This window comes from Phalangium opilio, unplaced genomic scaffold, assembly GCF_054372755.1.
Source record: "Phalangium opilio isolate 3A_F unplaced genomic scaffold, DU_Popi_V2 ptg000011l_1, whole genome shotgun sequence".
Classification (NCBI taxonomy): Eukaryota; Metazoa; Arthropoda; class Arachnida; order Opiliones; family Phalangiidae; genus Phalangium; species Phalangium opilio.
The window spans coordinates 7,483,318-7,511,246 of NW_028324147.1; the positions used below are offsets into that span (position 1 = coordinate 7,483,318).

Sequence of the window (27,929 nt, forward strand, 5' to 3'; positions counted from 1 at the left end):
GGTTCTTGGAAACTCACGTCAGCACGACGTGAATGACGAAAATTACGTATTTTCCGACTGAGGAGAGGCTGCGAAATAGCCCGGCCTCCTTTTACGCCCCCCCCTTGTAATTTGGAAGGGGGACTGGGACTATTGCGCGAATACTTTGGCAACTTTTACCTTCTCCCTAGTACACTAGATATCACTTCTTGGTACAGTCTAAATAGGAAGATGGAAGTCCTGCAATTTAACCGAGTGTGGCCATCAATTCTCGCTTGTTTTGGAACAAGCTCGAGATGAAAGTCTCTAGCATTGCGAAGTATAGGAAGTGTGATACTTATATGGAACGTATCTTATAAACTTATGGTATTACGCAAGCTTGTTTAGGTACCTTAGCTTTCGACTCGCTTGGAATAGTCGAGTGCATGGCGTTGGTTTGGGTAAAAGAGCAAACGTGATAGGAGATGGCGGGGCTAAGTGAGGGGGTCGTGACCTTTGACACGGGAAGCTCGCGCTTGGAAGATAATGGGCCACTTCCATCCACGCTCCCGTTCACAATCAAACTTTATTATTTCAGGGGGCGCCCCGAGTGCTAATATTAATTCTAAAAGCCCTGACTCTTGAGAGTACTCTTCACTATTCGTAACTTCCTGAAATTGCTTCATTTTCTTCATCGAATATTAATACGCCGTGGTTTTCCTTTCGTTGCAAACTTGAACTGGTTCCTTTTCGAGTATTCAGCAGCTCCACGCAACTCTCAAAATGTTCGCCGTGGTAAAAACTTGGTATATATCGTAGGAGTACGCGGACCTACTAGAGATTTTTATTTCAAGGATCTGAATTATATTTTCTTTTTCTTTTTGCTTTATTTTCCTTGTTTTTATAATGCTTGTAAAAATGACTTCCGTTTCAAGAAAATATTAAGAGGAAACGCAGTGCACTAATGATGGCGTATTTTATATATATTTTTCTTTTTCTCTTCCCAAGGGTTAGGTCTAATTTGATTTTCTATCCGATTTAACTAGGCGTGTAATTTTGGGATGTTTATGTAAATTTCTATATATTGATTATTCCCCCCATCTTTGTTTTTGATTTAGTGTACGGAATTTTATCCGGGCTTTCATCTTTCGACTTGATTAGCCATCAGGCCATGATCAGGGTCTTCTTATTTTCGCATATATTTTTCATCAAGTAATTTTCTCCTGTATCTTTCATCAAGGTCTTCCTATTTTCGCATATATTTTTCATCAATATCTTGTTACTTTCGCATATATTTTTCGTCAATTTCTTGTTACTGTCTCCCATATTTTTCGTCAATTTCTTGTTACTGTCTCCCATATTTTTCGTCAATTTCTTGTTACTTTCTCCCATATTTTTCGTCAATTTCTTGTTACTTTCTCCCATATTTTTCGTCAATTTCTTGTTACTTTCTCCCATATTTTTCGTCAATTTCTTGTTACTTTCTCCCATATTTTTCGTCAATTTCTTGTTACTTTCTCCCATATTTTTCGTCAATTTCTTGTTACTTTCTCCCATATTTTTCGTCAATTTCTTGTTACTTTCTCCCATATTTTTAGTCAATTTCTTGTCACTTTCTCCCATATTTTTCGTCAATTTCTCGTTATTTTCGCATATATTTTTCTCCAACTTCTCGTTATTTTCGCATATATAGTTTTCATCAATTTCTTGTCATTTTCGCATATATAGTTTTCATCAATTTCTCGTCATTTTCGCATATATAGTTTTCATCAATTTCTCGTTATTTTCGCATATATAGTTTTCATCAATTTCTTGTCATTTTCGCATATATAGTTTTCATCAATTTCTTGTCATTTTCGCATATATAGTTTTCATCAATTTCTTGTCATTTTCGCATATATTTCTCGTCATTTTCGCATATATTTCTCGCTATTTTCGCAATTCGCATATGTTTTTCATCAATTTCTTGTTATTTGCCCATATACTTATCAGCAATTTCTTAATATTCTTGCGTATTTTTCAATAGTTTCTTCATGTTTTCTGAAATTTAAAAACGTCTATTCATATATTTACAAAAATAAATGACCAATATTACCATTTAAATGTTCATTAAATTCCATTATTCACAATTATAACCTCATAAATATTTGTATCCGATTGTAGCAATTTTAAAACCCCCGTTGTTCAATTATTAATTGTGATAAATAACCATTCAACTTTCTCGCACGTATATTTCCCAGTTATTTTTACAATTTCAATCGATTTTATTTAAAAAAATACCTACGAACTCAATAAGATAATCGTGTTTTGATAATCTAATTTAATAGAATCCCCGGGCCGCTAAGCGGCAGGTATGTTTTATGAGAAACGGATTAAACCGAATTTTCCAGGGCAAACCTGGCCTTTCTTTCCACAGTGAGACCTTGTTTGACCCAAACCAAACCATAAGCCTTGTATAACTTGGCCTCCCATTGGGTAGAATAAGCGATGGGAACCGTGTACCGGCCATTTCCGTTTTGTCATAGAAAATTGTAAAATTATCGAGGGCATTTTCTCATAGACAACCCAGAGAGCGAGAGAACGAGAGGTACAAATGGCGCGAAGCTCGTTGGTTGACCCCTTGGGGGCCGCCAGAAAGGGTCAAATGAAAAGAAGTGGAATTAACCAAACGTTGTAACATAGGTTACATTCACTTTCGTCTGGTGTTATGAATAGGTGCGCTCCGGGAGGTATCCAATCATTAAAGTATCCCGTTGACTTCACTCATCGCTAAGAGATATTAATGGGAAATACACTCCAGAAAGGATAAGAAATTTACATCATCGTAACGTCTGCTGAAATTCTATTGCTACAGTGTTTCCTAAAGTTTGCCCGATTTAAAAATTACTAGTTCTAGTAAAGGCAAAGGCGTTGCCCGTCAGTCCGTCGGGACATTTTATTAGTTTTCTGGGGACCATTTTTAAAGATGGCCGCAATATGCGGTTTAGTACTTCATGTTGGTATCAGGGGTGACGTTTTCTTATGAGGGCCATGTTTTCCTAAGCCCAAGCGGCTTGTTGTTGTTTTTTTTTCTAGTTGATTTTTTGGAGGGATTTTTACTTTTTATTTTAATTTAATGTCACGACTCCAAAATGTCGTCTAATTCTTTGCTAAATTCGCAGGTACCGCGTTTTTCTTAAATCGTCCGGTAAATACTATTATTATTCGCGGTAGGCCTAACGTAGGGTGTTTAACATTCTCTATTTTGTTTTTGATCGACGATTTTAGGGTTAGTGTAGCTCAACTTAAAGACCGATTAGTTCTTTTGTTTACTTATCGGGATTATTTCTTGGTCAAATGTTTAAGAAACTTATTAATTACCTACATTTAAACTAATAATTTTATTTTTATTTTTCCCTTCTATGTGGGTTCAAAGGTCATCCAGAGCATCTCAAAAGGGTCACGTCACGTTTGACCACTGGAGTAGCGAGATAGACCGATCAAGGACGGGATCAAAGGTTTTTGGCGATCCCGTCAAGAGAAAATCGCTGGTATGGACCACACAATACGATCGTTACAAGTGTCAAGTATAGCCGTGACGTCACAAAACTCAATCGTGTTATCGTGAACTTTTCAACTATTATTAGAAAAACAAGAACTTCACCATGATCAACAACTGTGCCAATACTCGGTAAGTGTTTTTACCAAACTGTTTTATTATTCCCCTTGCCCTCCCCTTTGTTTTTGTTTATTTTTAAACTTTGAAGCTGATGGGCGTGGCTTTTCCTGGGTAACTTATGCACTGCGCGTGGTAGTTTTACATGCAGGGATACAGTAGTATGGGAAATAGGTAAAAAAGGTTTAGATGGCTTTACCTCTCAACGACAGAATGTCGCGGTGGGCACACTTTTACAGGATGTCACCAAAGATGATCTATTTTGCATAATATTTATGGGTGCACTCGCCAAGTTGAGCACTCCGAGCACTGTTTTCTCGAAGCAACTTAGCCACTTTTAAGCCCCTGTATCTTCGTTGTGGGTAAAAGTCTCTCATTTCAATTACCAAGATTATTTACCAGACCTACCTCTAACCCTAAATTACAAGTTTGTAGCTAATACAGTTTACGAAATATCTAGAGTCAAATTTACCTAATTTTGCCTTATTTGCTCAGTGGTAATAATAAAATTACCTGTTTTAGCCAAATGACGATATGTTTTATACAGGGTGTTTCTGATAAGTCTGCCATAAATTAAGGGGGTGTTCTTTGGGCGATTTTGAGTCGAAAATGTAATTTCTATCTCCATTTTGCAGTCCGGGCCACTGTTTTCGAGTTAAGATTTTAGTGTTTTAGGGATGACCCCTTATTTAATTAAATTAGCTTTGTCTTTCAGGTTTTTCATTAAATTTAAGGGGTCATCCGTAAAATATTTCAAACGTGACTTGAAAACGGTGGCCCGGACGGCAAAATGTCATAGAAATTACATTTTCGACTCAATATCACCCAGAAGAACATCCCCATTAATTTATGGCAGACTTATAAGAAATTTCCTGTATAAAGAAACTGTATAAAATTTGGTTTTGTGGTGTAGCAGTTCCACATATTTTTACACGTTAATATTTATGTTGGGATATTTATTTGTCAAAACACGGAATATCATATTTACCTCAATGATTTTCTTATTTTTTATTTCATTGGAAAAAATGTTTTAATCCAAAATTTAATGATCGCTTCGCTTTACGCGCCACTGTCTATTTAAACAGTAATTACGAACTAGCGACAGTCGTTACTTTGATTCCTTTTAAAACGTCTTTGCAAACAAACTTGAGGTGCCATTAGTCTGCTTTTAGCTGTCTCTCTCATGACATCCGATGAAGATTAATTTCATTCAGGCAATCGTAATATTTTTCTTTTTAAATCTGGGACGATTAATCGAAATTGCCCTTCTTAATCGATCTTCTTATCTTGGACTGATTGCCTTCTCTTTCTCAAATTGCTACTGTGTCTGTGTGTATAACCAATAAGGCTATAACCGTAAGTCTGCAACAAATATATCGACTTACTACTACAGTTTAGGTAAAGCGCCATCTTTATAGATAAATGAAAAAAGATTCGATTATTGAAATGAAGCCAGTCATTCTAATTAGATTCAATTCATTCTCTTGATTAATAATCATCAGTTTTTACTGTTATTGGAATGGTAGCGTTCGTATTATAATTATCCGTCTGTCTGACAATAACTTACTACTACAGTTTAGGTAAAGCGCCATCTTTATAGATAAATGAAAAAAGATTCGATTATTGAAATGAAGCCAGTCATTCTAATTAGATTCAATTCATTCTCTTGATTAATAATCATCAGTTTTTACTGTTATTGGAATGGTAGCGTTCGTATTATAATTATCCGTCTGTCTGACAATAACTTACTACTACAGTTTAGGTAAAGCGCCATCTTTATAGATAAATGAAAAAAGATTCGTCCTAATGTGTAGAATGCAGCACTTTACAGTACCTTGACGCTGCATCAGCGAATGACGTACTGATATTTATACGTCATAACGCATAAAATCAAGGATGATTAAGCATGTAGTTGAAATAAGTCGTCATAATTTATTTTTGAAGTAAACAAAAATCCGTCTTATGACGTACTAACTTAATAGTTCTCGTCAACCTAACTGCTTTGTGACCGAATACAGACATTAACACTTCTTTCTTCGCGAAGACTTATGGTGAAGGACTTATGATATAACACGCGTAATTATTGTAAGGGGTGAATTAGGGTTACGTGTTATTTATGGATGGGAATGAAGATTTAAGATTTGAAGTCATGTAGCTTCGAGGCCGCCTCGATTCAAATTCATTTCGATAAGAAAAAGCTCAGGGCATTTTTAATGGGCGAGAGCGTACGTACGTTTGACGAGCCGGGCCACCCTGAAATTTAGGTAGCCACGCGCATGCGTAGCATTCGTGACATTCATGACGTGTTTAAAGAACATAAAATATACTTTTTTATTGACAAGTCTACCGTAATTTTATACGCTGTAATACTCACTAATCATACCCACGCGTTATTTCGCGCATTTTTTGTTAAGGGAACTATCACTCGAAGTTCGAGATACAATCGCATACCTGTAACGTGGGGAAACGTTTTTGATGACGTCAGGTTGTCCATGAATTTAGACATTTTTCGAATGAATAGCAAGGAGAAATTTATATTTATTTCTTGAAACGCGTCCAACTTCGTTATGCTTACTGTTTTGTAGTAAGGGATACTAAATTCTTGTTGTTGTTCGGAAAAACAAAACTCGAATTTCATATTTTATTTTGTCGAGGGAAATTTAAATTTACATAATTAAATTCGTGAATAATTACTGCTTGGGACTTTACCCAGAATGCTTTGACACCCGAGGGACTAATCGCTGTCAAATTAATTTATACTGATTACGGATTATGTGTAATCAAGGGCAGGATTTTAAATATTATGGGTTATTTAGTATAGCGAAAGGTACAGCCGTGTACACCGTTTACACTCGGTGAACAGCCCCTCGTTTACACCTTTTTAAATTCGTTGTTCCAATTTTAATTTCGATTAGCTGAACATATAGCAACTTTGATTTTTTTCTATAACCAAGGAGGTTCCCTTATAGAATTTCTACGCGATATCATTTGAATATTGCTTTGATAGCATTCAAGATGAAATAAATTCGTATTGTTACTTAAATTACAGGCATTTACTAGGTTTAGCAAGAAGTATATAATATTTCTCTTCGAGAGAACTGTACCACAAAGTGTAACAAGATCCTTCCCAACATCATTCCAAACATCATTCCAAACATTTATTATAGCAAATAGTTCCCTCTATTAGCACGTAACTATTTGCCAAGGCGCATGCGCTTTTGCGTTTTTGTCCCACGTCAAGACAATCAATGTTTGTGCAGGTTGATTTGCTGGGGATTTATTACCAAACAATTATAGAATTCACCTTACCCATCTTAAGTTTGATAAGAGGGAGAGCAAACAAAAAGGGATCCCTCGTCTGGGAATTATCATGTTATACATAACTAAAGTATTAAGAGGATACAGAGTGTCATCCTTCGTCTATTATCCCCTTCTGGTTTAGGCGTTCGCTGTGGGTTGTTTATTGGAGCAACGCATTATTGTTTAAGGAAGACTATATGTTTTCTATGGAATTAATAGTTATTAGGAACATCATTAGACATTAAGGAGAGGCCCCATCGTAATTTGTAGAATTAAGGGATGTATTTCTAGCTACGGCTTAAATTGAATCGTACGTAAACAGTCCAGAGTAATTTCTTTCCTCAAAATAATCTTTTTTATTTAACGTTCCGCTCTGTTTGGGAATCGGATCTTTTATTTTATAAGAAAAATCTCCTCGAATTTCGGTAAAGTTACTCTTCGGTGATTTTGACCCAGACTTCTTTTAATGGTCCAGCTGGGTCAGGATGAGTTCTGCTACTCATTTATCTGCCCACTATCTTTATTCAGGTTTTTTTTTATTTTGTAGGTTACGATATTAAACGGAACGGTTTAGGTTTAGACAAATTGTATAGCCTTTCATTAACCCTTTACTTGGGTTATTTGAGAGGATTTCATCATCCCTTTGCACAAAGATTATCTTTTGTATATCTAAAGGCTCTTGCAGACGATAAAACTTTTTGACTCAGCTTGATGGGTCAACTCCATTTGTATCAACTAGTTGGATCGTGTAAATAGAAGCTGTATGAGTTGAGTCATCAAAATAATTGGATCAACTTTTTGATTTATTTTTTTTTTTTTTAATCGCTCCGCACTAATATAATTTCTGGAGAAGCGTTAATTTGCGTTATAATTCCTTAATTACCCTTGGGAGAGACTATTTATTTTATTCTCGCGGTTGACCGACTGAAAAATCCACCACAAGAATCTATTTTAAAATTTCCGTTCTTTATTTTATTTTGCTCGCTAAACTTGGAGCTGACCCTTCTCGCCGAGAATTTTAACAAGAGTGATTTTCTGTTAAGTTACAATTTTTTTAGAAAAACATTTTACAATAGTATTTTTTTTACATTTTAACCAATCAGAAGCGTGCCTACTGCAGTGGTTATTTTCCGGGCTGCAGAGTGCACCTTTTTTAAAAAACATTTCTCGGTACCCCGGGTTGGGTTTTTTTTGTTTACCGATATTTTGTCAATCTTATTTTTCTAGTTCTATTTAAGGTGTTTTTTTTTTTTAAGGTTTAGTATTGAGATTTTTTAAGTTAAACTTTACAGTTAATTTTAGTGCTAGGTCATTTATTTTAATTAAAATGTTTGCTTAATAGTTGTCTAGATTTTAATATACGATAAATTTAAAGAAGATAATAATTATTACAATGTCAATGAAAGATATAAAACACGGGTTTTCACACTCCCGCGCGTAATGCGAAAGCATTACCCAAGTTCATTACAAATTATACAATTTTTTTTTTTTTTTTTTTTTTTTTTTTTTTTTTTTTTTTTTTTTTTTTTTTTTTATACAATGTTATCCTCTTTGTTTACTTCCAAAGCACAGAGCAATTGAATTGGTCGTCTGATCGAATTCCCATTACCTAATTTTAATATACATGACCTAATTTTGTCGTCACGCCCTACTATTACATCTGTGACCCGTCCCAGCTTCCACATATGCTTTGGTGTCAAGTCTTCTTGTATGAGCATGACATCACCTAGTTTTATTTGGGTTTTATTTTTAGCTAAACTAATGTGGTGAGCGGTCCTAAGCTGAAGTAAATATTCTTGTTTCCAGCGTTTACTTAAACGTTCCATCAGGGTTTGCCTATACCTTAATCTCTTTGCGAATTCCGTTTGATTTTTTGGGAATTTTACTGGATTAAACGATTGAGGCGGTAAACACGTAATTCTTTTTCCTATTAGGAAGTTTGCAGGAGTTAAGGGTTCAGGTTCATTTGCGTCATTGAAGACATACGTAATTGGTCGCGAATTGATAACGGCCTCGGCTTCTTGTAGGACTGTTTCTAATTCGTGGAAGGACAGGGATGCTTTAGCTAGATTCTTCCGGAGTATGGTTTTTGTTGATTTTACTAGCCGCTCGTAATGACCTCCCCACCAAGGAGCTCTTTCTATTATGAACTTCCATTGTATGCCCTTTTGACCGAAAAATTCTTTAACCGCGTCACTTTGCATGTTATCCCACATTTTTTTTAAATCATTGTTTGCTTTTACGAAAGTTTTTTCGTTGTCCGAGTACACTACGGTGGGCAGTCCTCTTCTGGAAATCATCTTTCGAAGCGCCATCAAAAAGTCATACGTATTTAAGGATGGTACTAGTTCGAGATGAATTGCCCTTGTCACCCCGCAAGTAAACAAACAAATATAGGCTTTTTCTAAATTTGTGCCTGATTTGACTAGCAAGGGTCCTGCGAAGTCTATACCGACCACGGAAAATGGGGGAGCTTCTGTGATGCGGTCCTTTGGAAGTAATCCGGATTGCTCGTCACATGGCTTCGCATTGTATTTTTTGCAAAGGTAGCAATAACGGATGACGTTTCTGGCCAGTTGACGCCCCGCTGGTATCCAGTACTTTTCTCGTGCTTGGGTTACTGTGGCTTGAATTCCCTCGTGCTTTACTTCTTTATGACTGCGAATCATGATAAGTTGCGCTAATTTTTGATCCTTATTGATGATTATAGGATGCTTAGTTTCGTAACTAAATTCTGATTCGTCTATACGTCCTCCAAGGCACAGCAGCCCTTGCTCATTTAGCTTCGGCTTCAAGGTGGCAATTTTTGACGTTTTTGACAAAGGTTTATTTTCTCTAAGGGCTGTTATTTCTTGTCGGTAGTCCATAAATTGGACATCTTGAATTAGTTTTCTTTCCGCCTTAATTAGCTCTTCCGTCGAAATTGGTCCAGCCGTAGTTTCTTCTTTTCTTGCCTTCTGAATAAATCTGAAGATGTACGCTATGATTCTGAGATTTTTGTTTAGGGAGTTATGTCTTGACAGGTCAACTATTTCTTGAATTCCTATTTTAGTCTGAATAGCCACCACCAAAACAGTTTTTCTTTTTTCGGACTCCACTTCCTCGGATTTATTCTCTGTGTATTTATCTTCTGGCCATTCCGATTGATTCTTGCTAAGCCATGGCGGACCGTGCCACCAAAGTTTACTTTCTTTTAAACCTTGGGCTGTCATTCCCCTTGTAGGAAGGTCTGCTGGGTTTTCCGTGCCAGGGCAATGGGACCAGTCCTCGGGGTCTACTAGCTTCTTTATTTCGGAAGCCCTGTTCTGCACAAACGGTTTCCATTGCTTGGTTGGACTTTTAACCCAATGCAGTGCCGCAGTGGAATCCGTCCACAATTTAACAGCAATTTCTTCTTTGAATATTTTTGACACGTTATGAGTCAAACGCGCCCCGAGCAAGCAACCCATGAGTTCTAGTTTTGGTATTTTTAACTTTTTGACTGGGGCTACTCTTGATTTTGAGGTTACGAAACTGACTTTGATTTCTTGATTTGAAGTGACGTAACGGATATAGATCACAGCCGCGTATGCGTGACTTGATGCGTCGGTAAAACAGTGAATTTCTTTGGAAATAGTGTTTTCTGAAAAATAGCATCTATTCACTTGGACCTTTTGTAGGATCTCTAGCTCAGCGCACCATTTTTCAAAGGGTGCACAGATTTCTGGTTTCAATGGTTCGTCCCATTTTACTCCCGACTCCCACATCTCGTGCATTAGTATTTTGGCTCTAATGGTGAAGGGGGAGACGAATCCCACTGGATCAAATATTTGGGCCAGCGTACTTAGAACTGTCCGCTTAGATCTTTTATTTTCTTTGGCCGACTTAATTAAGCTGGTTACGTCGACTGCTAGGGTATCCTGGTCTGGGTCCCAGACTAGGCCCAACACCTTTTGTATTTTGGCTTCGGCCTCGCCGTGAAACTTAATTTCTGTATCCGGATCCGCCGTTTCTTCACGCCATTTCTTTCTTAAGGGTTCGGAATTAGTTTGCCATTTACGTAATTCCATTTTAGCTTCGCCCATTATTTTAGAAGCTGCTTTTGACAGTTCATATGCCTTGGCTTCATCTTCTTCTCCGCTTGGAAGGTCGTCAACGTAGAATGATTCGTTCAGAACCTCGTAGGTCTTGGGTTCTAGATATTCGTACTTCTTTGCGTGGGTTTTAATGGTCGCCGCTAATAGGTATGGGCTTGACGTTATCCCAAATGGCACTCTGGCCATGCGCATTGTTTTGAAGTCGTCTAATTTTGGCTTCCCGTGTTCATCTTCTCGAGGCCATAAAAACCGAACCGAATCTCTGTCTTCTATGTCTAGAGAAATTTGAAGAAACGCTTTTGTGACGTCTGCCACGATCGCTACTTTATGTATTCTAAATTTGAGAAGTAATTTGAGCAGATCGGGGTTTAGGTTTTCTCCACTGGCGAGACAATCGTTTAGCGATAAAGCTCCTGCCGCATGCGATGACCCGTCATTTACCACCCGTAGTTTTGTAGTGGTGCTTGATTCTCTTTGTACAGGTTGTTGCGGCAAATAATACGTTCCAATTTTTTTAATGTCTGGTTTATCCACTTCTTCGGCGATTCCTTGTTCTAGCTGCTCTTCTATTATGGCCTTATACGCAGAATAGAGACCGGGTTCCCTTTGAAATCGTCGAACTAGGCCTTCGAATCTTCTTTTGGCTACTTGAAAGTTGTCCGGCAGTGACTCTTTACTTTTAATCCATGGGAATTTAACTACGTATCTTCCGTCTTGCATCTTTATTTCGTTTTGGAAGATTTCTAGCCTTTCCGTTTTGGAGGGTTCATTTTCTGGGTGATCCATTATGCCCATTGCTTCTAATTCCGCGAAGGATTTAATCGCCCTTGATATATCCTTTTCGTACAAGGATACCTTCATTACATTTATGGCAAAGCTTCCCACCGCCGATTTTCCTATTTGTACTGGTCCTTGAACTGCCCAGCCAAGTATGGTTTCGACCGCGACAATTCTTCTTGAGAAGCGTTCTACTTTTCCGGTGGCAATCTCCCAGTAGCAGTCGCCCCCTATCATTACTTCCGTACCTTGGTTTTTGGGCCTTTTGGGATCGATCTCGTCCGCGAGATGGTACCCCTTTTCTTTTAATTGCCGCTGTATTTTCTTGACGGTTTCACTTTCTTCCGACGCGACTACTTCGCATATATAGGGTACTTCCACCGCTAGGATTTCCACGATTTCACTTTCTTTAGTCGCGTTTTCGAGCGTTATTCTTACTATATTTCTGACCGATTCAACTGGGGCTTCGTTTCCGAAGCTACGAATTAGTACTTCACATTCACCAACGACTGGCAATTTTAATTTTCGCGCTACTTCTGCTTTCACGAAGCTTGCTTGGCTTCCTGGATCTAGGAGACAGCTGACTTGGGCTCTCGCGCCACTACACGGATTCTTCGCGACTGCCTTAGCTGTTTGTAGTAGTACTGCGTTCTTAAAAGTCACCATTTGGGTGCTTATCTCCACTTTTTCTGGGAGGGTGTTTTTGCAAGCTACTATTTGACTGCTAATTTCTAGCGAATCGCGAGGTTGAGCGTTTGGCGGACCTTCTTTTTTCTTGTTAACCTGATTTTTGTCACAAATCGCGGCATTATGGTCATTCTTACAAATTTTGCAAAAATTGTATCTTGAGTTGCATTGTGCGCCTCTATGCCCGTATCGCAAACAGATGGTGCATCGCTCGGCTTCCGCGACCATTTGTTTCTTTTCCTCGAGCGTGAAATGGGTGCAGTTTGTGGTAGTATGGCCGTTAACTTTACAGAATATGCAAAAAGTGTTTCTAGGGGCAATTTGGGTAGACAATACTGCCGCGGAGGCTTGTTGAGGGAAATTGTTCTTTAACCCTTTTCCGAATTTATGAGATCTGTACTTATTTCTGTCTCTAGACTCGTGATTATTTCTTGAGCTGCTCTGACAGTCCGCCAGTAGTTCGCATGTTTCCCTATTTTCTAACTCAATTTGTAGAAATTCTAGCAAAGCATCTAAATCCCATTCTCCTTGCCTTCCCAGCTGCTTGGTATATTCTAGCCGGATATCTTTGGGCAAACATCCTATCAATTTTGGACACAAAAAGAGGCCGTGTTCGGCCGTACTATGTCCTAATGACCTAAGGCTCCTAATATTAGCATCGCACTCGTCATATAGCCTTCTCAGACCGACCAAATCATTTGAACTGTTTACAGGTTCTAATTTTGACAAATTTCTTATATGAGTTTGAGATATTACTTCATTTTTACCAAATCTATTTTTTAACATTTCAACCACCTCGTCATAATTTTCGTCCGAGGGTTTCATATTTTTTATACTTTTAAACGCGGATCCCGACAAATAAGATTTTAAATAAGCAAATCTTTCTACCTTGAGCAGCTTCTTTCTATCCATGAGGGCGTTGAATTGGCTCCAAAATCCCGGCCACTCCGTTATATCTCCGTCGAACTTTGGTATGATTAACGGTGGTAGTCTTGCTTCACTCGCGGCCGAAAGGATTGACGCTAGTTCTTTATGGGACTCCACTGACGCTGTAGATCTGGTCGACGACTCCTCTGCTTCTAGCACTATTCCGGCTTTTTTAAGAGTTCTTTTCACTTGCCCTTGGATCTGCTTGATGCCGTTTTGGTAGTGTTCCACCGAATCGAATTCAGTTTTTAATTCATCTTCGGTAGCATTGTCCAGTAACCCGTAAATCTGGGTGTCTAGTTTTTCCAACACGATTTGTTTTATTGTCAGGAGGTTTAATTGGTCCTCTATGTCATCGTATTTAGGCTCCCGCGCGTCTTTAAGTTTGTTTAAATTGTTCACTATGGTCGTGACTGTTCCACGCACTGATTTCCTTAGCGATTTTGCCTTTTTTAATTCCGCCGCTTCCTTCTCTGACTGCAAGGATCCTCCATCAGGTGAACCCACGTTGCCTTCCATTTCACAATTTATTTAATCACTGTTTCTGGATTAAATGAGTACTTGGTTACCGCACTGTTTATTTATATCCATTGTGAGACTGTTCCTTTATTTGAACCGATACGCGATAGAGTTTTTACACACGCGTAATTTTATCCAAAGATCCCGGGTTTCGGCACCATGTCGAATAACTTTATTTCTATTATTTTATTTTTTTTTTTTTTTAATCGCTCCGCACTAATATAATTTCTGGAGAAGCGTTAATTTGCGTTATAATTCCTTAATTACCCTTGGGAGAGACTATTTATTTTATTCTCGCGGTTGACCGACTGAAAAATCCACCACAAGAATCTATTTTAAAATTTCCGTTCTTTATTTTATTTTGCTCGCTAAACTTGGAGCTGACCCTTCTCGCCGAGAATTTTAACAAGAGTGATTTTCTGTTAAGTTACAATTTTTTTAGAAAAACATTTTACAATAGTATTTTTTTTACATTTTAACCAATCAGAAGCGTGCCTACTGCAGTGGTTATTTTCCGGGCTGCAGAGTGCACCTTTTTTAAAAAACATTTCTCGGTACCCCGGGTTGGGTTTTTTTTGTTTACCGATATTTTGTCAATCTTATTTTTCTAGTTCTATTTAAGGTGTTTTTTTTTTTTAAGGTTTAGTATTGAGATTTTTTAAGTTAAACTTTACAGTTAATTTTAGTGCTAGGTCATTTATTTTAATTAAAATGTTTGCTTAATAGTTGTCTAGATTTTAATATACGATAAATTTAAAGAAGATAATAATTATTACAATGTCAATGAAAGATATAAAACACGGGTTTTCACAAAGGAGGTTCCCTTATAGAATTTCTACGCGATATCATTTGAATATTGCTTTGATAGCATTCAAGATGAAATAAATTCGTATTGTTACTTAAATTACAGGCATTTACTAGGTTTAGCAAGAAGTATATAATATTTCTCTTCGAGAGAACTGTACCACAAAGTGTAACAAGATCCTTCCCAACATCATTCCAAACATCATTCCAAACATTTATTATAGCAAATAGTTCCCTCTATTAGCACGTAACTATTTGCCAAGGCGCATGCGCTTTTGCGTTTTTGTCCCACGTCAAGACAATCAATGTTTGTGCAGGTTGATTTGCTGGGGATTTATTACCAAACAATTATAGAATTCACCTTACCCATCTTAAGTTTGATAAGAGGGAGAGCAAACAAAAAGGGATCCCTCGTCTGGGAATTATCATGTTATACATAACTAAAGTATTAAGAGGATACAGAGTGTCATCCTTCGTCTATTATCCCCTTCTGGTTTAGGCGTTCGCTGTGGGTTGTTTATTGGAGCAACGCATTATTGTTTAAGGAAGACTATATGTTTTCTATGGAATTAATAGTTATTAGGAACATCATTAGACATTAAGGAGAGGCCCCATCGTAATTTGTAGAATTAAGGGATGTATTTCTAGCTACGGCTTAAATTGAATCGTACGTAAACAGTCCAGAGTAATTTCTTTCCTCAAAATAATCTTTTTTATTTAACGTTCCGCTCTGTTTGGGAATCGGATCTTTTATTTTATAAGAAAAATCTCCTCGAATTTCGGTAAAGTTACTCTTCGGTGATTTTGACCCAGACTTCTTTTAATGGTCCAGCTGGGTCAGGATGAGTTCTGCTACTCATTTATCTGCCCACTATCTTTATTCAGGTTTTTTTTTATTTTGTAGGTTACGATATTAAACGGAACGGTTTAGGTTTAGACAAATTGTATAGCCTTTCATTAACCCTTTACTTGGGTTATTTGAGAGGATTTCATCATCCCTTTGCACAAAGATTATCTTTTGTATATCTAAAGGCTCTTGCAGACGATAAAACTTTTTGACTCAGCTTGATGGGTCAACTCCATTTGTATCAACTAGTTGGATCGTGTAAATAGAAGCTGTATGAGTTGAGTCATCAAAATAATTGGATCAACTTTTTGATTTAAAAAAAATTTTCGCTGGTCAAAGTAGGTGGCGCTTAAAAAGTTCTATTTGGCGGTAAAAGTTTAGCCGTCTAAAAAAGCAGGATTTATATTCAACTTTTCGCTTCAAAAGTTGGGCAAGTTGATACAACTTTTTGACTCATCTAGTTCAGTCATTCAGTTTAATCTTCTGAAAGTACCTTTGTATAGTTTAGTAGTTTCTTCTGACAATTATCTGGAAAAAATATCGACATCATATACAATTGTTTTTCCTTCAATTCCAAGTATATATTTATACTCCCTTTAAACTGGAAATTACTCTATTAGTCAAGGGGGCGTTTTGTTTAGTGGGCAAATTGGTACGGGTAAATTTACTCCGACGTAACTACCCTTTTGGAATCGTGCGTTTACCAAATATTTTTACGAGCTCGGCCAGCATTCTTTATGGGTAAATATTTACACGCGATGTTAAAATAACTAAAATATATAGACCCCCGAATTCCATCTAGATTGGCTCGTAAATACAAGGGGTATTTTAGAGGTCAAACTCCAATCATACCGCCCGACTTCCACAACCTACCTCCATCTCCTCTCCAGAAACAATAGACGGTATCTTACAGAATGGTCCAAATAACTTCGATCAATTTGTTTGGTGAAAATGTGGTTTTATAGCCCGTGTTAATGGGACACTCCGAGATGGAATATTTTCTTTTTTAATTGAAAGAGCGTATAAAATAATGAATATATCAATTGGAAACATGTTTCTAACTGCATTATTATAAAAGATACGAGCAGGGATAGATTTAATTTTAGAAGTAGGAATGGAGAACGGTTAGTATTTACGACTCATAGCCCAGTGAAGAGCCCCTCCCTCCAACACGTAACGAAAAGTTTAAATTATTTTATTGGCTCACTTAAACTACGTTTTGATGACGTTGCTGACGGGAACGGCGAAAAATACGTAATTCCTTTTTACCTCTGTCGCTATGACCCGCCTCTTCTTTCATACCCCCTCCGTCCCGTGGAAGGGCGTCCGGGACTTTGACGCGCGCTCACATTACTCTGTTCTCCATTCCTACTTCTAAAATTAAATCTATCCCTGATACGAGCCATTAAGTTTCCATAATGGCGGCGCGTATTGGACACTACGCGTTAGGCTTCATCGCAAAACACCGAGGAGTACGCCCATTGGACGACTAGTTCCACATGACAGATTCGTAAAGTGTTTCGAGGAGAAGCAGACAGATGAAATTTGATTACAAGTTTGACTAAATGGTTTAATAAACGACCTATGTTTCTTAGACCAACCTCTAATAACTAAATTATTATATTTAATGTCGGGGGTGTAGTATAGATGACATCTTTATAGTTTGATAAGAAATCACGTATTTAAGCCTTTGTTTTCTTGACCGCCCCGTACTTTCGTAAATAAAAACAACTTTCCTAAAATCATAAGTTTATAAGATATGTTCCATAAGTGAGTCGGAGCCTCCGAAATGAACTAGGCCCATGCATGTCAAATTTTATGTGGGGAAATATCCAGTTTGTTAAGGAAAATATTTTCACCATATATGTGTTCGAGATGGCGCTTATATTACCGTTGTGACAGGGGTCTTCCTTAAATTATCGTTGATATTTTAGGGGTCAGTCATAAAATTTCTATGATAGAGAAAAGTTTCATCCTAAAATTAACATAAATGTTTTTGGGGCTATTCACTTTTTATTGAATCTTTTGGTTAGATTGTATTGATGACAACAAAATAAATTATTTCAATTAAAATAATTCAGTATATATAAACGTATACTTTGAGAATTGAAGTACTACACTCGTGTAGCGAAATATTTTCGGAGTTTCAGTATCCCTTTATATTTAGTATGTTTATTGGGTTTTTAGTTTTATTCCTGGGATAGCTTTGAATAGAGTTTGGAAATGCCCCACTATAGTTGTCATAGCCTGACCTCAGCTTGGACCTGACCTCTAACCCCTTTTACCTTTTTTATATTTTTAACAAAAAACACTTCGCCATGCCAAAAGTAACATAATACATATGACCATACCGAAAATATTCTTTGAAAACAGAATTTAGATTCTATTGTATATCATTGCTAGAAATTCGCGAGTGTGCATGCTTCTTTTATTTGAAACTCGAACCATGCCTTTGTAAACGGCCAATGCCTAGATATAATAAGAAACAACGCGCGCGCCTACGTCATGGGTTTCCACGCCGGTCCCAACATCGTCGCTTGAAAAACACCTGGATGCCTACGTCATGGGACTCGAAAATCTTTCCACCATCGGATGACCCCGAACGCTACCGGTTTGGGGCATAAAGAAAGTAGAGAGAACAACAAATAGAAAACACCTGACTGGGTGAAGTTCACGACCTAAGGGACGACTTTTATTGGCCCCCCTCTCATTCAGAGGTTAACCACTTGATAAAACTCGGCTACATCGAGAGAAGATAAGCAGTCTTGGACAGAGTTGGAATGAAACTTAATCAGACGAGTCGATACCTTTGCTGACGAACTACCACGAGCTGATCACCCGAAGTAGTCTAAACCAAGGAATTGCCACGAGCCACTACGTTCCCGAATGGAGTTCTAAATACCTGCGCTGGCCGCAACTTGACCGAACCCTGCCGGAACCGAGCCACTTGATAGCCGTCCGTCCAAGCCGAGCTGTCGCCGTATAGCCCTTGGGTCACGATGAACGTCATAACCGCTAGATGACCATCACCCGTTCCTGAACGACTATCGCCGATGGAAAGGAACGTTTCACCGTATAGTGTTGAGTACCCTCTTAAACCGCTAAAGGCCTAACGCGAAATAACTTTACCGTGCGCGAAATATAATTAATATTTAATATTTAAATGGCATTGGTCGAGTTCGCGTGCATGATTATTTTGGAGGGAATATAAAGTAACTGTCGGGGGTAATTTAGCTTCACAGTGATGTTAGGATATAGTAGCAATGTATAGTTTTAAGGTCTTAATGCGAAATTAGATAGTACGCATTTAATTCAATAAGAGCTCAATAGTGAAACACTTACAATATAATTAAATTCATTAGAGAATTGAAATAAACTTATGATTGGTATGGCGAACCATTTGAGTATTGCTTTCTAAATTTAAAATACCCTTAGTACTTTTAGCAGTAGTAGTGAATGTCAACGATACGTAAAAAGATCGTTACACTCGGTTAATTAGTTTTGCAGGACTTCCATCCTCCTATTTAGTCTGTATTTACTAAGCCTTTGACAGCGCCTCACCAGGCGTCGCTTTACCTCGAATCTATGACCTACGTCAATCACTTCATGACAAGCTCCAGTTTGTAACTAGTGACAAACTTATGGTGAACATATCTTATGAACTTATGCTAAAATTAAGAAGAAAAAAAAAATGTTTTCCCAACAACCCATTTTCTCTCTACTATTGAGATTTATTAGTAATTTTTAATAGTGATCACCCATTTGTTATGTTTATTTGGAATAAAACCACGTAAGGGTACTTGATTTTTTTTTCTTTTTTGAATTTTTGGCTATGATCGTCTATCTCGTTCGCATAGTAATTATGTTTTGAACATATTATTAATAGTGGGGAGCCGAGTAGCCGACAGAATCTGATCTATTAAAAACAAATTCAACCCGGGGAGAACTAAACTTGGGTTTGATTTAGAAAGAATAGATAATTTGACGCATGCGCGCCTATTGTGCTCGCTCGCTCGTGATAGATTTATTAAACTATGTTCTTTATTATCGTCCTTTTATATTTTATGCCTATTTCGTTTTCTAAAGGGAGAGTGAAACGAATTAAGTAACGATTAAGGTTTAGTTAAACGTGATTTTTGAACTGAATTAAAGTTTAGTTAAACTTTATTCTGAAAACAATTAAGGTTTAGTTAAACTTTATTCTCAAAACAATTAAGGTTTAGTGATATCTAGTTTATTAGGAAGAAGGTATAAATTCGCCATACTTCCAGCTTTATCTCCAGTCCAAACGTATAGTAGGTCCGGAGTTAATCCCCGCCTCTAAATTACAACCAGAATTTCATTGGTTCTTGAAAACTCACGTCAGCGCAACGCGAATGACGAAAATTACGTACTTTCCGACTGAGGAGAGGCGAAATAGCCCGGCCTCCTTTTACGTCCCCCTTTGTATTTTGAAAGGGGGACTGGAACTATGGCGCGCGAATACTTAGGCATCTTTTACCTTCTTTCTACCTAATAAACTAGATAACACTTCTTGATTTATGTAAATGATTTAAAATGAACTTAACGAATCATTTATAGAATTAACCTTCACCCGTTGTAATTATCAAAACTGTTAATTATGGTTGATTTAATTATTTAATTTTTTAATTTTAATTTACGCTTAAATGGAGAAACTCTAATTATAAAAATACCAACGTCAGAGTGAATTCTAACCAATTTGCGACAGTACACTCTGTGACATTCTGGCGATAGCTGATTTGGTGTTTTCCTATGTTGATGTATGCAGGGTTGCCACAGGTCAAGGAAAACCTGGAAAAGTCATGCAGTTTCAAAATGACTAATTTTAAACGCCGCTTTAGCGAGATCACGTTTAATACGATTTAAACGCATTTGTTTAGTTATATATAGAAAAATGGCAATGGGGCCTAAAAAGTCATTGAAATGGTCAGGGAAAACCTGGAAAAGTCGGGGAATTTGAATCTGAAAATTTCGTGTCCATTTAATTCTCCATTTATCTCGCTGAGAGCAAATTAATTTTAAAATTTGATAGCAAGTTTTAGTCGTTTAATTCACATTTCCTTTAAATTTTGGACATCTTTGTAAAGGATAAAATTGATGAAGAAGCGCCATCTATAAATTCATTCATTTTTCAACTTTAACTTGTAGGCCTAGCAGCGCGAGGTGGATTTTTCTACGAATTAGTTTGAAGGTTCGAATTAGCCTATTACTTCCCTGTCTTTAGAATACGTCTTCTTTATTCGATTTGGATGGCGTTGGTTCCGTCTATAACGAAAGGTCAAAGGCCAAATTCTACCACGTCAGTTACATATTTTTGAGAAGCGCGGAACTAGATAGATCGAAGGGATATTTAGGACTAACCATGAGTTAATATAAAGCCAGGGAGGTCACTGAATTACATCATTACACTCCCAATTATTCCTACCAGGAAAGATTTCATTTAAAGTAATTTTAAGTTCATTCAGAGTATCGCGTGGACATCCGTGAGCGCGTCAAATTTTCGCCGACACTCCTACCTATATAGGGAAATGTGAAATCATTTATTATTTTAATATTATTTGTATATACGACGAGGGGTCGGACGTTCGGCATTTTAGTGTACGGGATTTAGAGATTTCAAGATTTTGACCAAGATTTTGAGATTTTCCCCAGATTTTGAGATTCTGACTGAGATTTTAGAAATCTTGAAATCTACTCCAAGATTTTAAGATTTCGGGATTTTTAATGAGATTTTCAGATTTTGAAGGAGATTTCGGGATTTTGAAGGAGATTTTCAGATTTTGAAGGAGATTTTCAGATTTTGAAGGAGATTTTCAGATTTTGAAGGAGATTTTCAGATTTTGAAGGAGATTTTCAGATTTTGAAGGAGATTTTCGGATTTTTGATGAAATTTTGGGTATTTTCAGGGGATATCAAGATTTACTATTAACCTCCGGTGTTCAAAGGATAGTTCGAGGTTTAGGTTTTAGACTTTAAATTTGTTTTAAATTACCGTAATGAATACTGGAGAAAAATCAAGAAAAATAGTCTAGTTTGTAATACAGAACTCTTACATAGCGCAGGTGCCAAAAAGAGAGATGGAAGGCTGAGTTTTACCCTCGTGTCTTCCCCTCTTAAATAGATTCAAAACGTGTATTGTAAGCGTGGGGATTTTCAGATTTTGATATTTTAGGGTGAGATTTCGGGATTGTACGTTAAGATTTCGGGATTTCTAGATTTTAATGTGGGATTTCGGGATTTTAGGTGAAGATTTCGGGATTTTCAGATTTTAAGGTAGGGATTTCGGGATTTTCAGATTTTGAGGTAGGGATTTTGGGATTTTCAGATTTTGAGGTAGGGATTTTGGGATTTTCAGATTTTGACGTGAGATTTTGGGATTTTCAGATTTTGACGTGAGATTTTGGGATTTTCAGATTTTGACGTGAGATTTTGGGATTTTCAGATTTTGTCGTGAGATTTTGGGATTTTCAGATTTTGACGTGAGATTTTGGGATTTCTAGATTTTGACGTGAGATTTCAGGATTTTGATATTTTAAGGGTAAGATTTCGGGATTTCGAGATTTTCGAGAGAGATTTTAATAGATTTCAAACGAACTGTACGGGATTTTGACAAACGTCCGACCCCTCGATATACGAATATGTAATTTGAAATATTAATCATTGATTGTGTGCATAAGTTCATAAGATATGCTCCGTAAGTTTGTAACTGGTTACTAGCTGAGAGCTTGTCATGAAGTGAGGTAGGTCATAGATTCGAGGTCAAGTGACGTCTGGTGAGGCGCTGTCAAAGGCTTAGTACAGACTAAATAGGACGAGATGGACTGCAAAATTTTCCGAGTGTAGTGAATTCTCGCTTGTCGTTCTCGAACCAGCTCGAGCTGTAAGTCTCTAGCATTATGATATCGGTCCAAAACATTCATAATATAATAATAAAAACAAGTTGGGAAACCAAAATAAACCTCTCCGAGTCGAGACGCAATTAAGAGGTTTTTCTCAAAAAATTAAATAAATATAATTGGGATCAATCATTTTAATTAATATCCTAACGATGGGGGTAGGGGAGTAGAAACCAAGAATTGCTTTCTGGGAACACGTTTGCTCCGATTTGCCAACTGCTAACGCGGTGACAGACACAAAAACGAACACAGAAACATGTCCAGTGTAATACCTATCCTTGACGTCATCGTCACTCGAAGCAGTGAAAACACTGTAGAGAATGTTTGAAATTTTATAGATGTATATACCCATATTTACAAACGATTACATTTTTTTGGTGCCATTTCATACCCATGAACTGGGGTTATATCATTTTTCAAAAACCCTTTGACATTTTGGAACTTTATCATAATGAGAGCATCTTAAATACGCGCGGTATTTTCTTCCTCTAAGTTATGTCAACTTGACGCGAAGAGAGAGAGAGAGAGTTCAATATATTCCGTTTATTTTGACAAGGAGTTTTATTTATATTTGAAAATCTTAAATCGCGTCCACCAAGAAAAATGACGGTCGTGTCATTCATCTCTCTCTTTCTCATCTCATCTTGGTTTCGAGAGCAGTTCGTCTTGTAGTTCACTTACCCCTTCAGGGGCAAGAAAAAATATATTTGAATTTGAAAATTATTGGAATATATTTATCAACCTATACCATGAACTACTGAATCTGCATGGTGATAAAATATTAACGTTTCTAAAATTTGAATAATGTTCAGTTAGCTTATTGAACGAAGGTTCAGTTTGAGGCTGCCCTATACCTGGTTTTGCTTTTCTTTCAGTAATACAATTCATTATTTTTTATTCTCTTTCAAATAATAATAATAAAAATAATATTCTTCGTAAGTATGAGTCTCTCGTAGGGCATTGTCCATGCGAGACAGAATTACAGAGACTGCAACGCCATCTAAGTTTCTCATTCAATCCTAATGCATAGGTGTTTATGATAAATCTACCGTAACTTAAGGGCAGTGTTCTAAAGGTCAAGCTGATTGAATTGTGTCAAAGAATATGGGGTGTACACACATTTGTTACGGAGATGGGCTCCCAAGCATTGATTGGCCCGAAAATCAAGGAATAGTCAAACATTTGGATTTAAGGCTCTTTCAGACGATCCAACTGTTTTACTCCGCTTGATGGGTTAACTCGAGTTGAATCAACTAGTTGGATCGTGTGAATAGAAGCTGAATGAGTTGGGACAGTTCAGGGTTCATACAAACCTGGAAAACAGGGAAAACCTGGAAAAATCAGGGAAATAAATAGTTGAAAAAAACCTCGGGGAAAACTCAGGGAAATTAAGAATTTTTACTAAAATTCAGGGAAATCAGGGAAATTTGCGTCAAAAAGGGGCGGAGTAATTAAGCAAAATGTTCATAAACATCCCCTGCATAGGATTAACATTACACTAAACTTTGGAGGCTCATAACTGTGGTTTTACTAGAGATACGGGGATCTCCTTTGATTATGTAATAGTCCTATTTGCCCCCTCCTTAGTTAACATTTACTCCATAGGATACTCCATATACGGGAGAAACCTGGATAACTCAGGGAAGTATATGGGGAAAAACCTGGAAATCTCAGGGAAATTTGTTTTCCAAAAGTTGTATGAACCCGACCTTTCGACCATTATTTATGGATAGAATTATAGGGTTTTGCTGAAATATAATACCACCCAAAACTACGTGTTGCGGGGTAGCAAAAAGACTGGTAGACGTCGAAGAGCGTCACCCGGTGAAGTTAAGATCATTTTTGAAAAAAAAACTCTTAAACCGCCAATTTGAACTCGGCATCGTTATAATCTAAGCTTGATCTCTCTTTTAGAAACTGCTTTTTGGGATTTGTTGCATGGCGTAGTTGGGTTGGGTTGGGTCGGGCAGGTAGGGAGAGAAGGATGGGGCGTTTGGGGTTTGACCCTAGAGCTTCGTTTTCTCCTCTGGATGGTTCGTTGCCTGCACGGACCTCGATGCCAACGCCCGTGATTAGCACCAACCCTCGCATTAACGCCTCGAGGCGCGTTAGCCCTTTTTTTAACACGGGTTACAGAAACTGAAGATTCTCTAATTCCTATAACTGACGGCGCATTGAGGGAATTTTATTTTTTACTTTTTTTTCGAATATCAAATCCGAGATTGCGGAAAATGATCTCCTCGAAACAAGTTGTACCCAGTATTAGAGGTGGAATACATCTTTAGTTACTTGCTCCCATAAAAACTTTCCTCTTAAAAAGGAAGGTAGTCGGGATTGTTTTTACCTGTCCGAGTGACGTATGTCACGGAGAGGTTCTAATTTGGACGTGTCTATCTGTCTGTTGTTACACTCCAAGGGACCGCGTTCGCAGTTTGCAAATCAGAGCAAACGTGTTCTCAATTTCCGGACCGCATTTACAGTTCCCGGAAATTTGGAAAAGTGTATCGCACTTACACTAGCTATTACTACATTGTAGGTCTAACACCAACATCCTCTGGTCTTTTGTCCATACCACATGGACACCAGTCTGTACTTACTGTCTTCTAAACACCACCATCATATGGTCTTTTGTTGACATCTCAGATACAGCAGCTAAAGAAGAGTGGGTCGAACTGAAGAGCTTCCTATGTAGATACTGGCTTTGTACCCACTGTCCAGGGACTTCATTTGTTGGAAGAATCCATCAGGTGGTATTAATGGTCCAATAGGCGTACGCCCCAGTGTTTCGCGGAGAAGAATAACGAGAAGTGTCCATTACGTTACATGCCATTATGGAAACTTCATTGCTTGTATCTTAACTGTTTAATATTGTAGATAGAAACATGGTTCCAATATTCATTAAAATAACGAATTGTTGTGTATAAAGAGCAAACATAAAAACAAACAAAGCACTGCGAATTGGATTGAATTATCCGTAAGTCTGACTGACGTTGCTGTCGCTCGCGTAAGACATCCGATATTATTTAATTTTAAGAATGCACAGTGGTGGGATTCATTTTTATCAAGTTTCGTTTTTCCATAATAAGCCATTAGTTTGGCGCTACCCGCAAGGGGCTAAGTGACGACGATGCAAGCCGCACACTTCTTTTTTTATTTCTTCTTCAAAATTTCGTAAGATGCGCCTTATCGCCGCTATAATATTTCGCTCTCTTTCCTACCGATGATATCTTACAAGTTCTTCTTTTCCTTGTAATAACAGATTCACCCTTGAATTTATTCAATTACGCAAAGAATATTGAATCTCCGCAAAAGAGAAAAATACTCAAGAGTTTTAAGCTTGTTAATTGTACGATCATTCTTTATGAAGTCCCTTTGATAGTCATACGAAGTCCCTTTCACATTCCAATAAAGAAAAATTGAAAGTCACACGAAGTCCCTTTGAAATTCCAATAAAGAATAATTGAAAGTCATACGAAGTTCCTTTGAAATTCCAATAAAGAATAATTGCGAGTCATACGAAGTTCCTTCGAAATTCCCATAAAGAACAATTGAGAGTCATACGAAGTCCCTTTGAAATTCCCATAAAGAACAATTGAAAATCATACGTAGTTCCTTCGAAATTCCCATAAAGAACAATTGAGAATCATACGTAGTTCCTTCGAAATTCCAATAAAGATCAATTGAAAGTCATACGAAGTCACTTCGAAATTCCAATAAAGATCAATTGAAAGTCATACGAAGTCACTTCGAAATTCCAATAAAGATCAATTGAAAGTCATACGAAGTCACTTCGAAATTCCAATAATGATCAATTGAAAGTCCTACGAAGTCACCTTTAAAGTCCCTTTGAAATTCCAATAAAGAACAATTGAAAGTCATACGAAGTCTCCTTTAAAATCCCTATGAAGTCTCTTCTAAAATTCCAATAAAGAATGAAGTCCCTTTGAAATTACTATTAAGTCTTTGAGAATTCAGTTGAACTCATTTGAAACCTGAAATCAGGGCGTTCAAAATCTTATCCTTGTCCATACCCCTCTATCGTTGATACCACGGAGGAGAGAAGTTGACTAATTGGGGTCCTCATTGTTGGGTTCAGTGGGACTTATAGTAACCAGTGGTAATGCTATTTTCCTGAAGTTCCTGAACGCCGCATTATTGCGCTTGGACAAGTGACCGATACTATATGGCAGAAGATGTGAACACACGTGCAGTGTCACCAACTCATCATCTTTATTTGAACATTTCTTGGTATATAATAAATATATTCTCAGTGTACGTTGGGACCGGCTTGAAAACGCCCCGATTCAAGAATTTCCTTCATAGTTTTTATTTTTTTTAAACTTGTTTAGTCGCGCGATTTCATAAATAATAACAGTACAGCTGCCTAAAGTTCACTTGAAACGGAAATTAATTGAAATAGCTTCGTGTTCGAAACGGTTCGTATTAATGTTAGGTACGTAGTTACGTGATCGTTTATTTTGGCGAGACATTTTAGTAAACCCCTTTTAAACCCGCTCGTCTTATCACTCGACTTGGCCTCGCTTTTATTTTCTTTATTTTTCTTTAAGAATATTTATGGACTATTGTCGCGAGATCCAACCATTAAGCTTGCGTAAACAATATGCAATTTTTTTTCTCGGTTTTGTTTTGTTTATTTGATGATTTTTTTAACCGCATTATAATTTCAAGGGGGTTCATTGGAATATTGCTCTAAATTTTATTCGATGCTAAATTATGGTTTAAACTCAACCGTATCTTTTAGTACTTCCCATATTGGCAGATTGCTGGCATTCAATGGAAAGCGACATTATGGAGTTGTAATAATAGCTTGGAGGATGGAGTGTTTTGTTGGTGGGCCATGTTCGGCAATGAAAGTCTCCGAAAGTAACTTACCGCACTTTCCTACCTTTGTTAGGGGATTGTTAAGCGCTACAGCCTAGCGCTATTTAAAAAAATCGAACGATACTTCTTCGACATCTACGGTATCTACACCAACATCTTCAGACCAAGTCAAACTAATAACCCCATCGTTAGATGTACATCAAACGATGTGGCTAAAAACAATAGGCGTTAGTTGTCATTAATTAGCTTGTATTCAGACGTTCACGTCGGTGAAGTCGCTTTGCACGCTCAATTAGACTGTTCAAACGTGTCAACGACTACATAAAAAAAAATCGCGGGTTTAGTTTGAAATTTTGTCGCGCAGTGTCTAGATGGCACCACATCGTTAGCGCCTTTTCTTTAGCCATATCCCACTCGATCATATCTTACTGACGCATGATAGAGTGAGCTATGCATTAATTAGCAAACGATATATGAAAAGTTTTAAGATTCTTGGCGGTATTTGTAATTATGAATTCAGCTACTTAAGTATTCAAAACCGACGCGACTGGACGTAAGAGTTTACTCTAGTATGAATGGGCCTTTGGTTGACATTGTTTTACGAATGTTATCATATATTG

General features: G+C 37.4%; 1 long non-coding RNA gene across 1 annotated transcript in view; it reads left to right on the top strand.

The window, feature by feature from the left end:
• The window catches only part of LOC149710181 (uncharacterized), a 91,004-nt gene that overhangs the window by 24,549 nt on the left and 38,526 nt on the right, over positions 1–27,929 (top strand). Inside the window, exons 2-3 of the long non-coding RNA XR_016376916.1 lie at positions 3,374–3,488; positions 3,585–3,628. This is a non-coding gene — a long non-coding RNA (uncharacterized LOC149710181). The remainder of the gene's footprint in view (positions 1–3,373; positions 3,489–3,584; positions 3,629–27,929) is intronic.